This window comes from Macaca nemestrina, chromosome 19 (assembly GCF_043159975.1).
Source record: "Macaca nemestrina isolate mMacNem1 chromosome 19, mMacNem.hap1, whole genome shotgun sequence".
Classification (NCBI taxonomy): domain Eukaryota; kingdom Metazoa; phylum Chordata; class Mammalia; order Primates; family Cercopithecidae; genus Macaca; species Macaca nemestrina.
In genome coordinates, this window is record NC_092143.1 from 83,344,052 (window position 1) to 83,360,395 (window position 16,344).

Genomic DNA, 16,344 nt, shown 5'->3' on the forward strand with positions numbered 1-16,344 from the left:
AACAATTAAAAATGGAATTAACATACAATCCTTGAACCTTGAGGATAGTACACTAAGTGAAATAAGCCGGTCACAAAAAGAAAAATGCTAAATGTTAGTTTCATTTATTTTGTTTTTATTTTTGTGGATTGCTTTTACATTTTTTATTTAATATTGATTTCTAATTATCTTTTTTTTTTTTTTTTTTTTTTTTTGAGAGGGAGTCTCGCTCTGTCGCCCAGGCTGGGATGCAGTGGCCGGATCTCAGCTCACTGCAAGCTCCGCCTCCCGGGTTTACGCCATTCTCCTGCCTCAGCCTCCCGAGTAGCTGGGACTACAGGCGCCCGCCACCTCGCCCGGCTAGTTATTTTTTGTATTTTTTAGTTGAGGTGGGGTTTCACCTTGTTAGCCAGGATGGTCTCGATCTCCTGACCTCGTGATCCGCCCATCTCGGCCTCCCAAAGTGCTGGGATTACAGGCTTGAGCCACCGCGCCCGGCCTGATTTCTAATTATTATGTAAAATGTTTACATGGTTCTAAAATCAAATCTAAAACAAAGGAATCGAAATCAGCAACAAAGGAAAGTACATTCCGATTAGTCTAACTTCCATCTGTTGTTTCCAATACCCAGTTCCCTCCCTCATTCTATAAATAACAATTTATATATATATATATATATAGTGGTTATTACTATTTTAGAAAGAGAATATTGTACAATAATTAAGACCATAGGCTTTATAGTTATTAATTCCTTCATTTAGCAAGTATTTAGTTCACATCTATTATGTGCCAGACTTGTGTTAGACCCTGGAGATACAGTAATGGTCTATGTCATCATAGAACTTCTTTTTTAAAAATTGTGGACAAAAACATATAAATTTTACCATTTTAACCGTTTCTAGGCACGCAGTTTAGTAGTGTTCACTGTAAGTACCTTGTGTGCATCAGAGTTCTAGAAATTTTCGTCTGGTAAAACTGAAACTCTAGACCCATTGAAGAAAAACTGCTTTCTCCCTTTTCCCAGATGATTAAGATCCCACCAATAAAATCTTTCACCATGTGTCATGCGGTATATCTGTCTGTAACCTTTACCAGACCAACTGATACGGCTGACTGATGAAATTGAGTTTCAGGTTGTAACCAGTGCATCCTCTTCATTATCAACATTAATATCAAATACATTTACCAGGCCATCAGGTGAACCTGAGACTACCATGTTGGGATTGCTGGGATGGAAATGTACTTGAGTGACATCATCGCTATGTGTCTCTGAATATGCACCATTCGCGTCTTTAGTTGTACATAAATCCTGAGAATTCATCCTTGCATCCCAAAACAACAACCATGCATCATCATCAACTTTTCTGTACCAGCACAAATAATATGATCACTACAGTTAATATCAAAATGGATAAAAGTATTGGAGGGGTAATCCTTGAAGAGCTGGACAGGTTTTTCACTGGCTACTCGAGCTTCCCAACATTTTACAGTGCCATCAGTATATCCTGAATATACACTGTCACAGGAATTCGCAAAAATTTCACTCGATTAAGAAGTCCAGGATATCCACTAAATTCTCAGAGTACATTTAATCTTTCTCTATCATATATTCTGATTGATCCATTAGAATATAAAACAGCAACCAAGTTTTATTTTCCTGCTTGCACAGTCTTTGATATGTCTATGCCAAGAAGTTAAGTGGGTTTTTTGGTTCCTGAGGAATGTTTAACAATGTGCAGGCCGGGCGCGGTGGCTCACGCCTGTAATCCCAGCACTTTGGGAGGCCGAGGCGGGCGGATCACAAGGTCAAGAGATCGAGACCACGGTGAAACCCCGTCTCTACTAAAAATACAAAAAATTAGCCGGGCGCGGTTGTGGGCGCCTGTAGTCCCAGCTACTTGGGAGGCTGAGGCAGGAGAATGGCGTGAACCCGGGAGGCGGAGCTTGCAGTGAGCCGAGATCGCGCCACTGCACTCCAGCCTGGGCGACAGAGCGAGACTCCGTCTCAAAAAAAAAAAAAAAACAAAAAAAACAAAAAAAAAAACAATGTGCAGATTAGCAAACTGTTCCTCAGTCTTTTCCATATCAACAGTAGCATCCAAGGATAGTAAAACTCCAGAAATCCCACTTTTAGGTATTTACTCAAGAGAAATAACAACTTATGTCCATACAAACACTTGTACACGTGTTCATCACAACTTTATTTATAACAGCCAAATACCTCAGCAGTTGGCCCCCAGTGAGTACTGGAGAAAATGCAGGCTCCCGGATTTCTTTCTTGATTTCTTTTTCAGATTGTTTATTCTTGGCATATGTAACTCCTACTGATTTTTGTATGTTGATTTTGTATCCTGCAACTTTACTGGATTTGTTTATCAGTTCTAACAGTTTTTTGGTGGAGTCTTTAGATTTTTCTAAGTGTAAGATCACGTCATCTGTGAAAAATGCTAATTTGTCTTAATTCTTTCCAATTTGGATGTCATTTATTTCTTTCCCTTGCCTAATTGCTCTGGTTAGGACTTACAGTATTATGTTGAATAAAAATGGTGAAAGTAGCCAGGTGCAGAGGCTCACACCTGTAATCTCAGCACTCTGGGAGGCCGAGGTAGACAGATTGCTTGAGGCCAGGAATTCAAGACTAGCCTGGGTAACATGGAGAAACCCCGTCTCTACTAAAAATATAAAAATTAGGCAGACACAGTGGTGCATGCCCGTAATCCCAGCTACTTGTGAGGCTGAGGCATGAGAATAACTTGAACCCAGGAGGTGAAGGTTGCAGTGAGCTGAGATCACACCACTGCACTCCAGCCTAGGTGACAGAGCGAGACTCTGTTTCAAAAAAAGAAAGGGTTGAAAGTAGGTGTTTGACTTGTTCCATATGTTAGAGGAAGGGCCTTCAATTTTTCCCTATTCAGTACCATATAAGCTGTGGAACTGTTATATATAGCCTATATTATTTTGAGGTATGTTCCCTTTATACTCAGTTTGATGATGGGTTTTATCACAAAGGGATGCTGAGTTTTATTGAATGCTTTTTCTGGATGTGTTGAGATGATCATATAGTTTTTGTTCTTGGTTCTATTAATGTGATGTATCACATTTATTGATTTGTATATGTTAAACCATCCTTGCATCTCTGGGATAGATCCCATTTGACCATGGTGAATAATCACTTTAATGTGTTGTTAAATTCAATTTGCTAGTATTTTGTTGAAGATTTTTGCCTCTATGTTCAATCAGTGATACTGACTTACCATTTTCTTTTTTTGTTGTGTCCTTGTCTGGTTTTGGTATCAGGGAAATGATGGCTTCAGAGAACAAGTTAGGAAGTATTCCCTCTACTTCAATTTTTTTTTAGGGGTTTGAGTAGAATTGGTTCTAGTTTTTTGTAAAACGTTTGGTAGAATTCAACAGTGAAGCCATTATATCTAGGCTTTTTTTTTTTTTTTTTTTTTGAGACATAGTCTCACTCTGTCGCCCAGGCTGGAGTGCAGTGGCATGATCTCAGCTCACTGCAAGCTCTACCTCCCGGGTTCACACCATTCTCCTGCCTCAGCCACCCGAGTAACTGGGACTACAGGTGCCTGACACCACACCCGGCTAATTTTTTTTTTTCCTGTATTTTTTTAGTAGAGATGGAGTTTCACCGTGTTAGCCAGGATGGTCTCGATCTCCTGACCTCGTGATCTGCCCACCTCAGCCTTCCAAAGTGCTGGGATTACAGGCGTGAGCCACTGAGCCTGGCCGCTTTCTTTTTTTCACAGAAAACTTTTTATTATGGCTTTTATCTTCTTACTCATTTTTGGTTTGTTGAAGTTTTCTATTTCTTCATAGTTCAATCTTGATGGGGTGAATGTGTCCAGGAATGTATCCATTTCTTCTATGCTTTCTGATTTGTTGGCATATAGTTATTCACAATAGTCTCCAATGATTCTTTGTATTTCTGTGGCCTAGTTGTTATGTCTCCTTTTTTGTTTCTAATTTTATCTATTTGGGTCTTCTTTCATTTTTCTCTTAGTCTAGCTAAAGACTTTCATCTTTTCTTTTTAAAAAAACACAACTTCTCATTTTGTTGATTTCTGTATTTTTTTTAAGTCTCAATTTTGTTTATTTTTGCTCTGATCTTTATTATTTCTTTCTTTCTACTAATTTTGGGTTTGGTTTGTTCTTGCTTTTCTAATTCCTTGAGGTGTATTTTAGGTTGTTTATTCGAAGTCTTTCTACATTTTTGATATAGCCATTTATTGCTATAAACTTCCCTGTTAGTACTGCTTCTGTCACATCCCATAGATTTTGGTATGTTGTATTTTCATTTTCATTTGTTTCAAGAAATTTTTAAATTTCCTTTTAAATTCCTTCATTAACCCATTGATCATTCAGGAGCACATTGTTTAATTTCCATGTGCTTATGAAGTTTCTGAGGTTCCTCTTATTGATTTCTACTATTATTCCATCATGGTCAGAAACACATACTTGATATGATTTCTGCATTTTTGAATTTGTTGAGACTTGTTTTGTGGCCTAAGATACGGTTTATTTTGGAGATTATTCCCATGTGCTGATGAAAAGAATGTGTATTCTGTAATAATTGGGTGAAATGTTCTGTAAATGTCAGTTAGGCCTAGTAAGTCTTGGGTATAGTTTAAATTTTTTTTTTTTGGCTTTCTGTCTGGATAATCTGTCCATTAATGAGTAGGGTGTTAAAGTCCCCTACTATTACATTTCAGTCTATCTCTCCGTTTAGATATGTTAATGTTTGCTTTTATATACTCGGGTGCTCTGGTATTGGGTGCATACATATTTATAATTGTTATATTCTGTTGTTGAATTTACTGTTATCATTAAACAGTGACCTTCTTTGTATCTTTTTAGTCTTTGACTTGTAGTCTGAGATAAATATAGCTACATCTGCTCTTTTTTAGTTTCCAGTCCCATGGAATATTTTTCCTACCCCCTCACCGTCAATCTATGTGTGTCTTTATAGGTGAAGGTGGTTTCTTGTAGGCAGCATATATTTGGGTCTAGTTTCTTTATTGATTCAGCCGTTTTATGCCTTTTATCTAAGAGGACTGAGTCCTTTTATGTTCAGTGTTATTAATCATAAGTGAGGATTTACTATTGTCATTCTGTTGCTTGTTTTCTGATTGTCTTGTACATCCTTTCTCCTTTTCTTCCTTTCTTGCTACCTTCTTTTGTTGGTAACTTATTTTGTCTTGTAGCATGTTTTAATTTGTTTCTTCTTATTTTTAGGAAATCTATATAGGTTTTCGATTATGGCTACCATGAAGCTTATAAAAAGCATCTTATAAGTTATTTTGAAGAGATGACAACTTATCTTAGATTACAAAGAAAAAAAATAATTCTGCACTTTAACTCCATCCCCCCATATTTTAACTTTTAGTTGTCTCAATTTACATATTTTTACATTATCTATTTCTTAACAGGCTGCTATAATAACTATGATTGTTTTTGATATATTTGTCTTTTGGACTTCATGCTAGAGCTATGAGTGGACTGCACAACACAATTGCAATATTAGGGTATACTGGGTTTGTCTGAGCTGAATATTTAATTTTACCTGTAGGTTTTATACCTTCAAATGTTTTTCATTTTTTATTTTTTTCTTTTGGCATTTTAGTGGTTTTTCTTTTCAGATTAAAGAACTATCTTTAGCATTTCTTGTAAGATGGGTGTGGTGGTGGTGAACTCTGTTTTGTTTGAAAAAGACTATCTCTTCTTCATATTTGAAGGATAACTTTGCTGGGTACAGTATTGTTGAATGGCAGGGTTTTTTTTATTTCATCACTTTGACAATGTGGCCTCACTCTTTCTTGGCTTGTGTGGTTGCCATTGAGAAGTCTGTTGCTGGACAAATCGTAGCTCCTTTACGTGTGATTTACTTACTTCTGTTCTCTTGCTGGTTTTAGGACCTTTTCTTTGTTCTTGATGTTTCAGAGTTTGTCTTATTTGAGTCAAATCTGGTGATCTCTCACCTTCTTGTACCTGGTTATTTATATCTTTCTCAAGGTTTGGAAAGTTTTCTATTTTTCTTTTTGAATATACTTTCTACTCCCCTTACTCTTGTTCAACTCCCTCTTGAACACCAATAATTATTAAGTTTGTTTTTTTAAAGTAATTTTCTATATTTTATAGGTAATCTTTATTCATTTTCACTCTTTTTTTGTCTTTTCTCCTCATACTATGTATTTTCAAATAGGCTGTCTTCAACCTCATTGATTCTTTCCTGTGATTCATCTATTCTGCTGTTGAAAGCCTCTAATAACTTTTCAGTTCAGTACATGCATTTCTCAGTTCTAAGAGTTGTGTGTGATCTTTTTAATTATTTCAATCTCTTTGTTAAATTTCTCAATTGCTTTTCTGTGTTATCATGAAGATCATTGAGTTTCCTTAAAACTGCAGTTTTGGGCCGAGCATGATGGCTCACACCTATAATCCCAGTGCTTTGAGAATCTGAGATAGGAGACCTACTTGAGGCCAGGAGTTTGAGACCAGGCTGGAAAAAAATAGTGAGACTACATTTTTACATAAAGATAATTAAAAAAGAAATTAGCCAGGTATGGTGGCATACACCTGTAGTCCTAGCTACTTGAGAGGATTGCTTGAATCCAAGAGTTTGAGGTTGCAGTGAACTAAGATTATGACACTGCATCCCAGCCTGGGCTCTGTCTCTAAAAACAAACAAAAAACCCCACAGTTTTGGATTCTCGGTCAGAGAGCTCACATATTGCCATCTTATTGGGGTCAGTCACTGGTTCCTTGCTTTTTCTATTTGGGGAGGTCATGGTTCCCTGTTCACAGTTGTTTCTTGTGGATGTAGTCTACATCTTTGCATTGAGGGGTTATTTAAGTAAGTCGTCTTTGTCTGGCTTGTATTGGGTTTGTGTCTGCAGAGCTTCTTTACCACGAGGTTGCCTGGTTCCTTTACAGTTGTGGGTGGTGCCTTAAATCCAGGTCCACCCAGCTGTAATGAACGACATGAATGCTGCCCTTCTTGAATGGGGGAGGCCCCAAAGAGGATGTTCCACCAGTATGGGAGGGCTGGCAAGGGGTTTGTGCCCAGGAGAGCTGTGAAGTGAATCTTTTACATGTGGTGCTGCTGAACAGCCTCTCTGATTTGGTGTCTTCTTTAGCCAGGTTACAGAGCAGAGTTCCAGGGCTGGGGATGGTGGTCCTGCCTGCCTATTTTGTCTCTGCCTGTCCTCAAGGCTATTTCTCCCTTCAGGCACTCATAATGCTTTCCATGGGCTAAGGCAGGGTCAGATGTGCCAGAGAATCCAAGACAGTGGGGGAGCTGGTTGTCCACCTCGATCTCACTTTTTCCAGTGTAGAAACTATGAGTTGAGAGGAAATTTTTCCATGTGCTTGGCGATAGGCAGTATGGGGGAAGGGGCATCACAAATGTGAAAGTCCAGTTCTCGCTGTCTGCTCAGAGTTTTTTTTTTTTTTAATTTTTATTTTTTTTTGAGACGGAGTCTCGCTCTGTCACCCAGGCTGGAGTGCAGTGGAGCGATCTTGGCTCACTGCAAGCTCCGCCTCCTGGGTTCACGCCATTCTCCTGCCTCAGCCTCCCAAGCAGCTGGGACTACAGGCGCCCGCCACCTCGCCCGGCTAATTTTTTGTATTTTTAGTAGAAACGGGGTTTCACCGTGTTGGCCAGGATGGTCTCGATCTCCTGACCTCGTGATCTGCCCGTCTCGACCTCCCAAAGTGCTGGGATTACAGGCGTGAGCCACTGCGCCCGGCTACTCAGAGTTTCTTTATCTGTGGCTGTGGGAACTGTCTCATCTTCATTTTTGAGTTCTGAGATAATGCTTGGGAGAATCTCAGTGCCGTATAGATATATTTTTCAGTTTTCTGGGACAGGAGGTTGATGGGAGTGAAGCCAGCTTGCTTCTACACTGCCATTTTGAAACAGGAAGTTCTTGCCTTCAAGTCTGAAGACAGTTTTACTGGTTGTAGTATTCCTGGTTGGTAGTTTTTTTTTTTTTTCTTTTAGCCCTCTAAATAGATCATTCTACTACCTTCTGGCCTGTAATGTTTCTGCTTAGAAATTACTGATAGTCTCAAGGAAGCTCCCTTGTATATGACAAGTCACTTTTTCTTGATACCTTCAAAATTTTCTTTGTTTTTGACTTCTATATATTATAACCAAACTGTGGACCTGTTTGTGTTCATCCAAGTTGGAGTCCTGTGAACTTCTTGAATTTGAATATCTGTTTCCTTCCTCAGATTTGGAAAGGTTTCAGCCATTGTTTTTCCAAATAAGCTCTCTGCCCCTTTCCCTCTCTTATCTCTGTCTGGGACTTTCATATGACATGTATTGGTTGGCTTGATGGTGTTGTATAATTCCCTTAGGCTTTCTTTACTTTTCATCATTCTTTTTCCTTTCATTTCTCTACTTTAATAATTTCAAAAAACCTGTCTTCAGGTTCGCTTATTCTTTTGTTCTTTGTTTGCTTGATCAAGTCTGCTGTTGAATCTCTGTACTAAACTTTCCTTTTTCTTTTCTTTTTTTTTTTGTGTGTGTGTGTCTGGCTCTATCCCTCAGGATGGACTGCAATGGCATGATGTCAGCTCACTGCAACCTCCACCTCCTGGGCTCAAACAATCCTCAGCTTCCCAAGTACCTGGGACTACAGGCACATGTCACCATGCCTGGCTAATTTTTATATGTTTTTGGTAGAGATGGGGCTTCACCATGTTGTCCATGTTGTCCAGGCTGGTCTTGAACTCCTGGACTCAAGTTATCTGCCTGCTTTGGACTCCCAAAATGCTGGGATTATATGTTTGAGCCACTGCACCTGGCCCCTGTAGTGAATTTTTCAGTTCACTTATTGGATTCATCAGCTCTAGAATTTATGCTTAGTTCTCTCTCTCTCTCTCTTTTTTTTTTTTTTTTTGCAGTTTTTATCTCTTTGTTGATAACCTCATTTTGTTCATGCATTGTTTTCCTGATTTAATTTAGTTGTTAATCTGTGTTCTCTTGTAGTATATTGAATTTCTTTAAGAGAAATATTTGAAATTATTTTTGAGGTAATTCATCGACCTCTATTCATTTAGAGTCAGTTTCTGGAGATTTATTTTTTTCCTTTGATTCAACCATGTTTTCTTGCTTCTCCGTGGGTCTTATTATTTCATGCTGTGATTTGTGCATTTGGAACACCAGCCACCTATTGCAGTCTTTTAGGTCTGGCTTCATAAAGGGAAAACTTTCCCCAGTCATCTGGGTGGGAGATTCCAGAGGCCTGTCCAGCCTTTGGGATGTGTCCTCTCTGGGCGTGTGTGTAATTTCCCAGGTTTTCTGGTTTCTTTTCAGGAGCTTGTGATCTCTTGCTCCCTCTGGTGTCTGCCTGGAGTATTGCAGATCGCTTGGGGCTGCTGAAGCCGCCGAGCTGGTTCCCTGTGGCTCCCAGGATGTCCAAAGTGTATTATCAGCTGCAGGGCGGTCCAGTTCCAGTGGGACAAAACCACGCCCCTCCCTGAAAAGTTGGAATGTTGGACACGTGTTCCAGTCTCTTCTTTCCCTTGAGGGAGATGCTGTGAACCGGGTGCTTTCTGCTGATTGTGCTGCTTTGAGGAATGGCTTTTGGGGTTGAAATAAAATGGCTTTTCGTACCTTCTTCAAAGTGGCTGTTCTGGCTTTGAGTTTGCCTGGGGCGCTGCCACTTCTTCAGTGGTTTCTGGAGTTCTCATTCAGACTTTTTGGGCCATATATTGTTAAGTCGGCGTCTCGGGAGGAATGATACTTGAGGCGTCTTATCCCACCGTGTTGGCGATGCCACTTCCCTGTGGTGACTTTTTGTGACAGCAATAGAAAACAAGTATGAGCGTCACAGGGAAGCGGTGAATAAAGCCCACATGGTGAGGAGCGAGACGACCACTACTTCTAAGGAGTCATGTCCTTTGCAGGCCTGAGCCTCATCCCCTTCCTTCACTGTGGACAGAGAACTCGGCCAATTGCCAAACACACACCGAGTGTCTCTCTTGCATAAAGTACTGACCGATGTGCGAAGGGTCCCAGTCTGCGCATTCTGGCGGTGGCACTCTTGTTGGGGATGCAAAGGGTCCCCAGTAGTTGCAGTCACTGGGTGAGAGGTGTCCCGATGTGGGGACGAAGGAGGGGCCTGTGGCCTGATGCAGGCCGGCGAGGCACCATGGGAGGGCGGGGCTGGAGCCAGCTGCCGGGGGACTCCAAGAGTGCAGTAGTGGGAGGAATATTCCATGGTGAGATGCGGGAATAGGAAGTGATGTATGTGTGTGGCGAGGGTGGTAAAATATACACCTCATACATTTACCATTCTAACCATTTTTAAGTGTCCGGTTCAGTGGTGTGAAGTGAGGTGTGTTTTTGAGTAGGAAGTGATGTATTTTGGCAAGGGTAATCCAGGGTTGGCTCTCTCAATGGCTAAAGGATTAAAATCCTTTCAGAGAAAAAAATAAAAGGGCTGCTTACCAGGTAATAAATCCTCAAACAAGTGTGCATTGCTTATAGTATTGGCTAAGGAGATGATCATTTGACTTGAATAATCTTGCAAAGTGAGATGAGCAAGTATTATTATTATTTTTTTTTTTGAGACGGAGTCTCGCTCTGTCACCCAGGCTGGAGTGCAGTGGCCAGATCTCAGCTCACTGCAAGCTCCACCTCCCGGGTTTACGCCATTCTCCTGCCTCAGCCTCCCGGAGCAAGTATTATTATCCCCACTTCCCAGGTAAGGAAGCTGAGGGTGTGCTTAAGTGACCGGCTCTAATTGCACAGGACATGGGGGCGTATCCAGGACCAGAGCCCAGGTCTCTACATCCTTCCTCTAGGCCTCTTTTCTCTCCCCCTCGATGGCTGGCTTGCCCCCTAAACCGACTCTTTCTCGGTCTATGTACAAGATTACCTCCCGAGAATGCAGGGTTCCAGAGTTGGTTAGCGGCAGGTTAACAGCAGTGATTGGACTCCAAGCTACTGGAGCCACACATTCTGTCCTCAGGGTATCACCACTCCATTGTAGCCATCAATGAGGACAGGGCTTAGCATGTCAAGACGAGGGGTTTGAATTTCGTGTTTCTGTGCGTTCTGTTTGTTGGGAAGCACTGTCCCTTCAGTCTTGTGATTCACAGTGAGACCCTCTGCATGATGCTAGTTGCCAGAGGAGTCAGCATGTCACCATCGGCACATGGTGCCTGGGGAAACACGGAGAGAGTGAGCTGCCTGCTGGCTCAAATACACTGAGCCATAAGAAGTCTCAAGAATAGATCTTGGGGGTCCGGGGATGCGTGGCTGTTCTGTAAGTGCTGAGATGACCTCGAAGCCTTGTGGGCATGGGCTCCTTGGGACCCCTTTGTGGAACCATGCAGCAGGACGTGAAGTCAGCCTGGCCTTGGAGCCCAACTCTCAGCTCTGGGCAGCCTCCCCACAGCAGTGTACTCAGGTCCGTGTGTCCAGTCCTGGTGGGAGCCCTGGCTTTGAAGGGGGTGCAGAGTCCACGTGGCCCAGCTCTCTCCCTAAGGAAAGAATCCTCTCCCTGCCTCCCACGGGGGTCCTGGCCTTTGGCCATGTAGTCCCAGAAGTGAGAGACCCACTTTGGAAGGCAAGAATTTTGATGTTGGGTAATAGCTATTATCTATCATCACCATCCTCTTCTCCACCTCCACCTCTTCCTCCTATCCCCCCAGACAGCCAGCACCATCCTGTGCCTTGCAGCACTGAAGACTCTGCCTAGATCACACATCCCAGGAGGTGAGGCAGTGGGGAGGGCTGAGGGCGGGGCCTGGGTCCCCCACCTGTCGGGCTTTGTGCCCTGGCATCACTGCTATTTAAGCAGCTTTCTCTCGCACACAGACCCCGGGTACCTGCCGGGAGCTGAGGGCATCAGTTCCAGCTTGGTCCTCACAGCCACCAGGAATTGCAGGTGTTAAGAGAAGGCAGGTAGGAGTGGCCCAGAGAGAGTTAGGATTTCGTCCCAGCTTTGCCACTAACTGGTTGTAGGATCTCAGGCAAGTCACGCTACTTCTTAACAACTTCTCTTTTTCTGTTGCAAAATGAGAGACTTAGACCAGATTTGATTTGTTTGTTTTTTAGCACAGTTGTGTGCATTTTCCATAGGTTGTGCTCTTTGCTGGATGCCAAAATGAGAGGATGTCCAGGCAGGGGCCTGAGCCACACACCATGGTTATAAGTGGGACGGGGTGAAAGCACAGCCACGGAGGCCATGGGGTCAGGAAGCCCGTTCCACAGCAGCAGCCTGGTGAGGGAGTTGGGAGCGTCTGTGCCAAGGAAGGGGCACACCGGGCGGGAGGTGGGCACTACAAGCCCTGAGGCCTGGAAGTGTGTGAAACCCCATGCCCTGTGGGAATGGAAGCGTCAGAGTCCCGGAGGAGAGAGGAGAGGCCGGGAGGCCACGTCAAGCTGGCTCTGTTGCCCAGACTGGAGTGCAGCAGTGCGATCACAGCTCACTGCAGCCTTGAACTCCTGGCCCCAAGTGATCCTCCTGCCTCAGCCTCCCGAGTATGAGAAAGGGTTTTTCTGAGGCAAATGGCTGATCCGATTCGCCCCATGGGGAAGCTGGGGCTCTGGGAATCCCGGCACAAATGGCAGACAGAGGGTCTGCAGGAGAGGAGCCCAGTTCAAGGGAACAGAAAATCGGGCCGCCCGGATGTGTCTGGTGGGGAACACTGAAGGGGAAGGAGCCGCCTCAGGGTGTGGCCCGTACATAACGGCGGAGAACCCCAGGAAGGGTTCCTCCAGCCGTGCCTCTTTGAAGACATTTGCTGAGCCCTCCACACGCCTCTCCTCCCAGGTCTAAACATTCCCAGTGTCCCCGCTGTTTCCCACGGCATGTGGGCCCTCAGCCTGCTCTGGGTAGAGGGAGGGCCTTATGGGCGTGGACACCAGTCTGAAGTTCTGCCTTTGGTCCTCCATGAGGCATTTATCACACCTGATCATACACAATTTTTTCTCAAATATAACACCATAAAAATCCAAACAATTTGGTCACACAATTAGTCCAATTATATCCTAATGAAAAAGGAGGACAGATTCTTATTGAATCTTTGCAAATAATGATGCAAAAATCCTTAACAAAATATTGACTAACTGAATCCAACGGCATGTAAAAAAGATACTCCACCATGATCAAGTGGGTTTCACACCAGGGATGCAGGGATGGTTTAACACATGCAAGTAAATAAATGTGATACACCACATAAACAGAATAAAAACAAAAATCACATGATCATCGCAATAGATGCAGAAAAAGCATTTGACAAAACCCAGCATCCATTTATGATTAAATCCCTCAGCAAAATAGGCATAGAAGGGACACATCTTAATGTAGTAAAGGCCATCAGTGACAAACCCACAGTCAACATAATACTAAATGGGGAAAAGTTGAAAGTATCTCCCCTGAGAACTGGAACAAGACAAGGATGCCCACTCTCACTACTTCTATTCAACATAGTACTGGGAGTCCTAACCAAAGCAGACAAGAGAAAGAAATAATCCAGACTGCTAAAGAAGAAGTCAAACTGTCACTGTTTGCTGATGATATGATCGTATACCTAGAAAACCCTAAAGACTCTCCCCAAAAGCTCCTAGAACTGATGGAATTCAGCAAAGTTTCAGAATACAAAATTAATGCACCCAAGTCAGTAGCTCTGCCATACACCATCGGCAACCAAGCTGAGCATTAAATCAAGAACTCAATCCCTTTCACAATAGCTGCAAAAATAAATAAAGCAAAATACTTAGGAATATACCTAACTGAGGAGGTGAAAGACCTCTAGAAGGAAAACTACAAAACACTGCTGAAAGAAATCATAGATGACACAAACAAATGGAAACACATCCCATGCTCACGGATGGGTAGAACCAATATTGTGAAAATGATCATACTGCCAAAAGCAATCTACAAATTCAATGCAGTTTCCATCAAAATACCACCATAATTCTTCACAGAACTAGAAAAAGCTATCCTAAAATTCATATGGAATGGAACCAAAAAAGAGCTTGCATAGCCAAAGCAAGACTAAGCAAAAAGAACAAATCTGGAGGTATCACATTGTCTACTTCAAACTATACTACAAGGCCATAGTCACCAAAACAGCATGGTACTGGTATAAAAATAGGCAAATAGACCAATGGAACAGAATAGAGAACCCAGAAATAAACCCAAATACCTGCAGCCAACTGATCTTTGACAAAGCAAACAAAAACATGAAGTGGGGAAAGAACACCCTATTTAACAAATGGTGCTGGGATAATTGGCAAGACACGTGGTAGAATGAAACTGGATCCTCACCTTTTGCATTATACAAAAATCAACTCAAGATGGATCAAGACTTAAATCTAAGACCTGAAACCATAAAATTTATAGACGATAACATTGGAAAAACCCTTCTAGACATTAGCTTAGGCAAAGACTTCATGACCAAGAACCCAAAAGCAAATGCAACAAAAACAAAGACAAATAGATGGGACTTAATTAAACTAAAAAACTTCTGCACAGCAAAAGAAACAATCAGCAGAGTAAACAGACAACCCACAGAGTGGGAGAAAATCTTCACAATCTATACATCTGACAAAGGACTAATATCCAGAATCTACAAGGAACTCAAATTAACAAGAAAAATATCAACAATCCCATCAAAAAGTAGGCTAAGGACATGAATAGACAGTTCTCAAAACAAGGTACACAAATGGCCAACAAACATGAAAAAATGCTCAGCATCACTAATTATCAGGGAAATGCAAATCAAAACCACAATGCCACTTTGGGAGGCCAAGGCAGGAGGATCACTTGAGGTCAGGAGTTTGAAACCAGCCTGGCCAACATGGTGAAACCCCTGTCTTCACTAAAAATACAAAAATTAGCTGGGCATGATGGTGGGCACCTGTAATGCCTGCTACTCGGGAGGCTGAGGCATGAAAAATGCTTAAACCTGGGAAGTGGAGGCTGCAGTGAGCTGAGATTGTGCCACGGTACTCCAGCCAGGGTGTCGGAGTGAGACTCTGTCTCAAACAAACAAACAAAGAGCAAAACCACAATGCAATACCACCTTACTCCTGCAAGAATGGCCACAATTAAAAAAAAAAAAAAAAAAAAAATCAAAAGAATAATAGATGTTGGTGGGGATGTGGTGAAAAGGGAACACTTTTACATGGCTGGTGGCAATGTGGACTAGTACAACCACTATGGAAAACAGTGTGGAGATTCCTTAAAGAACTAAAAGTAGGAAGAACTACCATTTGATCCAGCAATCCCACCACTGGGTATCTACCCAGAGGAACAGAAGTCATTATACGAAAAAGATACTTGCACATGCATGTTTATAGCAGCACAATTTGCAATTGCAAAAATATGGAACCAGCCCAAATGCCCATCAATCAACATAAAGAAATTGTGTTATATATACACCATGGAATACTACTCAGCCATAAAAATGAATGAAATAATGGCATTTGCAGCAACCTGGACGGAATTGGAGACCATTATTCTAAGTGAAGTAACTCAGGAATGGAAAAACCCAACATCGTATGTTCTTATAGGTGGGAGGTAAGCTATGAGAAAATAAAGGCATTAGAAGGATACAATGGACACTAGGGACTCAGGGGAAAGGGTGGGAGGGAGTGAGGGATAAAAGACTACAGATTGTGTGCTGTGTACACTGCTTGGGTGATGGGTGCACCCAATCTCAGAAATCATCACTAAAGAACTTAACTCATGTAACCAAATACCACCTGTTTCCCAAAAACCTATGGAAATAAAACATAAAAATATAAATACATTTATAAAACAAATAAATATTACTAATAATGATGCATGGATATTTTATTTAGGAAGCTAATAGGGATTTATTTATTTATTTATTTATTTATTTATTTATTTATTTAGAGACAGGGTTTCTCTTGTTGCTTAGGCTGGAATGCGGTGCTGTGATCTCTGCTCACTGCAACCTCCACCTCCTGGGTTTAAGCAATTCTCCTGCCTCAGCCTCCCGAGTAGCTGGGATTGCAGGTATACACCACCACGCTCCGCTAATTTTCATATTTTTTTGAAGAGATGGGGTTTCACCATGTTGGCCAGGCGGGTCTCAAACTCCTGACCTCAAGTGATCCGGCAGCCTCAACTTCCCAAAGTGCTGGGATTATAGGCATGAGCCACCGTGCCTGGCCGCTAATAGGGATTTTAAAACAGGAAATAGACATGTTTAAATATCTTGGTAAATATATCTAGATCATAAGGATATGTGTGAAATTGTGTATAGCTTTGAAAATAAAACAAAAAAAGACAGGGAAAAGAACTGGGGAATTTAAACCTAAAAACACAAACAAATTTACACCTTATCAAAAATAAAACG

At 42.0% G+C, this 16,344-nt stretch overlaps 1 long non-coding RNA gene and 1 pseudogene across 9 annotated transcripts in view; one reads left to right on the forward strand and one right to left on the reverse strand.

The window, feature by feature from the left end:
* Window positions 1-16,344, forward strand: part of LOC139360086 (uncharacterized) — a 48,335-nt gene that overhangs the window by 15,578 nt on the left and 16,413 nt on the right. The gene's annotated exons all lie outside the window — the stretch shown is intronic.
* LOC105478970 (WD repeat-containing protein 89-like) lies at window positions 932-12,825 on the reverse strand (annotated as a pseudogene).